Source organism: Oncorhynchus mykiss, chromosome 23 (assembly GCF_057628025.1).
Source record: "Oncorhynchus mykiss isolate SJ-2025 chromosome 23, ASM5762802v1, whole genome shotgun sequence".
Lineage (NCBI taxonomy): Eukaryota > Metazoa > Chordata > Actinopteri > Salmoniformes > Salmonidae > Oncorhynchus > Oncorhynchus mykiss.
In genome coordinates, this window is record NC_143044.1 from 28,087,457 (window position 1) to 28,093,456 (window position 6,000).

The 6,000-nt window shown below is 39.5% G+C and overlaps 1 protein-coding gene across 2 annotated transcripts in view; it reads left to right on the forward strand.

The window, feature by feature from the left end:
* Positions 1 to 5,635, forward strand: part of LOC110502682 (KH domain-containing, RNA-binding, signal transduction-associated protein 2-like) — a 135,787-nt gene extending 130,152 nt beyond the window's left edge. The window contains exons 11-13 of one of the 2 annotated variants that reach the window (XR_002470359.3): positions 988 to 1,103; positions 4,500 to 4,557; positions 5,352 to 5,635. The gene's annotated coding sequence lies outside the window, so the exon portion shown is untranslated. Of the gene's footprint in view, positions 1 to 987; positions 1,104 to 4,499 lie in introns of both variants that reach the window. The other variant, XR_016491039.1, reaches the window with a different exon arrangement.
* The last annotated feature ends 365 nt before the right edge of the window (positions 5,636 to 6,000 follow it).

Here is a 6,000-nt window from a genome sequence, read left to right on the forward strand (position 1 = left end):
TTACTTTACACCACTGGTTATTTCATAATTTTGATACAAATAAAGAAAAATCCTGGAATGAGTAGGTATGTCCTAACATTTGAGTGATAGTGTATGTCTGTACTCCCTGTAAGCTGCGAATGTATTGATCCTAAAGTGGGATAGGACATACATGTTTGACCAGACAGGTACAGTACTGTACACAGGGCTTTGAGTCTGCTCAAATCAGTGTCACAGAGGTGGAAAGATTGCCATCTTCCAGTCATGCTTCTGGTAAAGCCTTGTCACAGCCAAACTAATGTGTCTTCTCTGTGGAGTGTCATGGTAGTCAATGAAACTGGCTACACATAGAACTGGTACAGAACCTGTTTAATGGATTACTTACAATTGCCTTTTTTTCTGGCCAAGATAACGTGGTTGTGGGCCAACATGGCACAGAAAACACACTCTCTTCATTTAAACAGTCCATAAAGAAACATAACTCATTTAAACTGTGCTGTAAATGTCTAGCTGTAAGTTAAGATCCAGCCTTTATTATCTGCAGTATGATGCTAAATTCATAAAAGATAGTCGTGATCCATCTCAGATTCCAATAAAACAGATGTAAGATATCAAACTGTTTTGTATAGAAAATATCACACCTCATTGAGTGTTAAAAGGATTCTAGTTGAACAGCACGGTTCCAGAGAAGTATCTTGCTGATTCTGTAATTGAATTCAGGAGGATAACAACAGCACAATTAGCTGATGAGGAACTGTAGCAGCTCTCAAGGAAGAGGAGGGTGCCACTATGGCCCATTAATTGAGCCTTTGGTTGGCTACATTCATAAGTGAATAGCGATTTTCTGGAGTCGCAGATCCAGTAGTCAATCTCAAATAGCTGCGTTTACAATAGCCTTGAGCACTGTATGTTTCCCACATTTCTTTGGGTATGTCCCTTCCTCCTCTCTCTATTTCCTTTTGTATTACCATTTACATATTGTGTACTCTGTTTTCTTTCCTGTTCTAGTCTCTGAACTCTCAGTATGGAGCACACAGTAAACTCTTCCCAAGGGACTGTGGAGTCCCTTAACCTACCAGAAGCGCTGGGCACCATCATAAATTAGCCTGGTGCAAATGAGCATGGTAAGTATCTGGAATCTTTCTTGCACACCTGCTGTAAAATGAATTAATTTTGTCCTCATTATTTTTTTTAAAACTCTACAAAAACTAAAGGGGTTGGGTTGACAAAGAAGGGCACAGCCTTTTGTTAATTAACTCTATAAGCCATTCAGAGAGCAAGCCAGTGCTTATTTAAGTGGTAGCTCTCTGCTCTCCTCACATGTGTGAGTTTGTGGGAAGCCATGAGGAAGAAGGGTTAAGTTGATCCATTGAAGAGCTCTGAACCATAACTTCTATTTGTGCTGCAATCCAAAATGTGAAAACCATGTGAACTACAAAAGATCTTTACAACACAAATAAAATACTGTTTATTTCACAGCAGTTAGGTGTCTCCAAGTAATTAGGAGTTGAATAGGTACATCGGATGGCTCACTTCAATCCGTATCGCAGAAGTTCAGCGCTATAGCAGTTGAGCTGACATATGCAGAGTGTACCGCGAATGCAGTCTGAGAACGCGGGAACATTGCCTTTAAATTCATATTCAGGGTTCAGAAATTCATATTTAGCTTTCAGAAAAAGGCTACTAATTCATCTGTTTGGGGTTCTTTGTTGATTTTGAAAAGCTTTTGAAACAGTTACATTAAGCCTGAAGAGAGGGATCTAGTTCCTATTGTTCTACACTCTTGTAACATCAAAGGATTTGCTTAAGGACAACTGCTGAAGGACAATAGGCCTACTTTCAAAGGCTTTTGAATAATTCCCCAAAAAGTATTATTTTTCACGATTCATTATTTTCTATGAACAGCTGTCCTCTTCTTTGCCCTTGACTTTGAAAGCCATCTTCTTCTCCCTGTAGATGAGGCACTTGGCTCTCAGCAGGTGCATCCCGTTAGGAGGCCTCCAGACCAGATTTGCATGGCGGGCTGTTTATTTGCCGTTATGACTAGGACTGATTTCTGTTGCTGGGCTAAAAGACGTCTGCCAGTACCATTCATTAAGGCTTTGCCAAAAACACTCTCAGATCCATTTTCATAACAAGCGTGTCGCCAGCTTGACACAAGCCAAGAGCTCAAATCCCCAAGCCTGCTTTGAATGTTGGTGTACATTTCTTAAAGTATGGTCCATTGTTCAGAACCTTCCCACATACAGATTTCCAGTGAGTCATTACCAGAGCTGGATTCCCAAAGAGAATTCCATTAGTCATTGTTCTGTTAGATGTGATGTAAGCAATTGTTAAAGACCGAAGTGCTTCAAGGCTTCTCAGATTACTCTTTTTTTTGTAGAAAAATGACAGCTGAGCAAACCTCTATTTCATTAATACTATGTTAAATGGACCCATGTTGAATAATTGTAACGTGGTCCTATGCAATTTGATTCACCAGTGCCCTATACTACATACGTACATATGTAGTTTGAGGAGTGCTCCAGGACAGGTTAACTCAGGGTTAACTAATTTATCCTGAAGGAAGTGTCTGAACCACGAGTTGAGGACCAATGAAATCAGATACCCTCCCTCTGGCAAAGATTGTGTCATCCCTTCATTTGAGGAAGACGACTGATTAAATATTCTATTAATCAAGGTTTTTTTTGTGTGTAAAAAAATGTTAAAATACCTATCACATTACACATTTAGTAATGACAGCATTGGCTTTCCAAACAGTACATTTTTTGCGCGATTGTATTTTGAAATTTTCTAAATAAACCGACAGCTGCAAACAACCATAGACATATAATCCATAGATTGCAGTTCCCATTCAAGTCAAGACTGGCAGCCATTGCTAGCGTGGCCATGAGGTTAACAGTCAAAGCCAGGGTTAGAGGTTCCAAATCCTTTCTATAGATTATATGTCTATGGCCACAATGCAACAAGCTGTTCCACAGATAGAAGAAGGAGTGATAGGTGTATTGATAAGAACGCCAAAGACGGAATTAATGATACATTGTCAAATTTAGACGCCACTTTAAAAGCCTATTTCACACCATAGCCTGCTGAATTTGCAAGATAACTTTTCTTTAAATTTTGATTTCGGCACAAATTAAAATGTGGCAGTGACTCGCCCATAGATTGATGTTTCAGCACTGTCTCAATGAAGAGTTCGACTAGCCAAACATGACACAATGCACTTGGCTTGGCAGAGTAAACCTGGGTATTTGGGAAGGAATGATTTACAAGCATTTACAAGGCTTTCAATCCAATAATAACCATTGACAATAAAAGGAGTAACCCCATGTTATATTCTGCATGATTATGTTAAAAAGCAGTACAGTATATATACCATAGTAATACTGCAGATAGCACTTATTTTATATAAATACTTATGAATGTTCTCCACTCTAGAAATCGAAAAATTGGTATGCAGAGGGAGATTAGTTGGAGCAGATCTAGGTGTATTACCAGGGAAAATATTCACTCACACAAGTTAATAAGCAACACAATTTGTTGAGTTTACAGCTGAGTGCCTTATCCATGCATGAAAAGATTTCATTTTTCATTATTGTTTGTTTTCCCTGATTATTTCACAGATAGAGAAAGACAACTAAATTACTGTTGTTGCACCTATTGGGGTGTACAGCCCCCCAGTCCTGCCAGTTCACAAATTACCTTGGCATCTGGGTCGATTGCATAGCAAGGATGGTGTCTGCACAGCTCAGCACACAAAGAAGTTTCTTATCAATCTCATGTATTTATAAAGCCTTTCTTACATCAGCTGATGTCAAAAAGTGCTGTACAGAAACCCAGTCTAAACCCCCAAACAGCAAGCAATGCAGCTCTAGAAGCACGGTGGCTAGGAAAAACTCCCTAGAAAGGCCAGAACCTAGGAGGAAACCTAGAGAGGAACCAGGCTATGAGGGTTGGCCAGTCCTCTTCTGGCTGTGCCGGGTGGAGATTATAACAGAACATGGCCAAGATGTTCAAATGTTCATAGATGACCAGCAGGGTCAAATAATAATAAATCACAGTGGTTGTAGAGGGTGCAACAGGTCAGCACCTCAGGAGTAAATGTCAGTTGGCTTTTCATAGCCGATCTTGTCTGGACTAGACTGAGCCGTCAGTGAGTCATTGCTCATCAACCACAACTTTCCTATTTTTTCAAGGAAAAAAAGGGTTCTTCAGCTGTCCCCATAGGAGAAACCTTTTTGGTTCCAGGTAGAACCCTTTTTTTCAAAATGGTTCTACCTGGAACCAAAAGTGTTATACCTGGAACCAAAAAAAGTTATCCTATGGGGACAGCCGAAAAACCCTTTTAGGTTCCAGATAACACCTTGTGTACTTACTCAGTAGCTCATGAATGGCTGTTTCAAATTCAAATCACAAAGAATAGTCACCAGGCGATGTTTCCTCTACCTGATCCAAAGTCTATAATAACAACAATAACTACAATAAGATTGTCAAACTTTGTCTCTTACCTGTTCTTTCAGATATGCGGATGGTTCTGTGGATGTGTAGCATCTTCGCTGTCCAAGTCAACCTGGCCAGGTGAATGCATAGACTATATAATGCATGTAGTCTGTTTGATCACTCTGATTAAGTTAGTCATATCATACTAGCATGTTGTGCTTCCATACAACCTTCAATGAATGACATGCTTATATAGTAGATTTGATTGGATTTGCATTTGCATTTGATACTTTTGTTAATGCTGAAAAGTTTATCAGAACTTATACTCTTCCCTTCACCTTGGTTTCACCATAGTAATCATACTGTAGTTGCACCAGTATCACCTCTCCCACCTTTTCCATCCCAGAGAGCAAATCATTACTACAGACATGATGTGTTACCTAGGGGAAAGCACAGCCCCACTGCCCCAAAGCCCCTCACCCACAGGCTGACTGCACCCATGATGTCAAACCCACATTGACAGAGAGTAGCCAGGGGTTGTAGAGAGATACGGTCAAAGGGAATATGGTAGTGACTGCAGGCGTACCAGCCATGATGCTCGACAGATACCTTTAAAGCTAACAGTGCGGAAGCACACTATCTTGTTGAAACAAACTAAGGATAATAGTGTCATCTGTCATGTATTGTATATACTGTTGACTCAGAATCCATTCAAAAATAAGTGATGAGTCTTTATTTGTATGTCCTATTTATACATTTCAGTTATTTTCTCTGTTTCTAAATCATTCTGTATCATTTTATTTTCTCCACAAAAGCCCCCCAAAATGTATTACAGGCGGTGATACAGGCATGCAGAACTAGATGTTTACTTAACTGTAGTTCGACCTCAGATGTCTGTGACGTTTCTTTCTTCCTATTTCCCCTCACTTCAGGCAGTGAAGTATACATGCTGTTTGTGTATTACGTCTTTCCTCTGCTCTGATTCTACTGTGTCTGAACAAGGAAACAGACGGGACAGAGGACAAACAGGAAATGTGTTTTGCTTTCACTCAAATGCTGACATGCAGGGTTGTAATGAGGTTTGTAAGTAAACTAAGCAGTTTAAAGTGTCCTGTGTCATTTTTCAATTTGAAGACATCAACATAAAAGGTGAAACATTTTAATGCAGCTAATTTGCTAATGTATTTACATTAAAATCCCTTTTAATCCAACAAAATGTGCCTCTGTATGTTTATTTTGCAAGGAACAGTCCTTTTTGTTATACAGTATGTATGTATGTATGTATGTATGTATGTATGTATGTATGTATGTATGTATGATTATTGTTGAAACTGATATCCTTGTTCAAATCCCGTAGGCATGACCTCTTAGCTCACTAATAAAACCCAGCTTTTTAACAAAATATCAAATATATTATCCTGGTTTAAAACCCATTTTAAAACCAAACAGCAGCGAACATTCAGAAAACACATGACCAAGTCCGCAGCACTGCGACCCTGTCTGCCACACAGGCTGAGAGTGCACCCTGTGTGTGTTCCAGCCAGGCTTGCTAATAAATGGTGCTTGGTAGTGCCAACATGA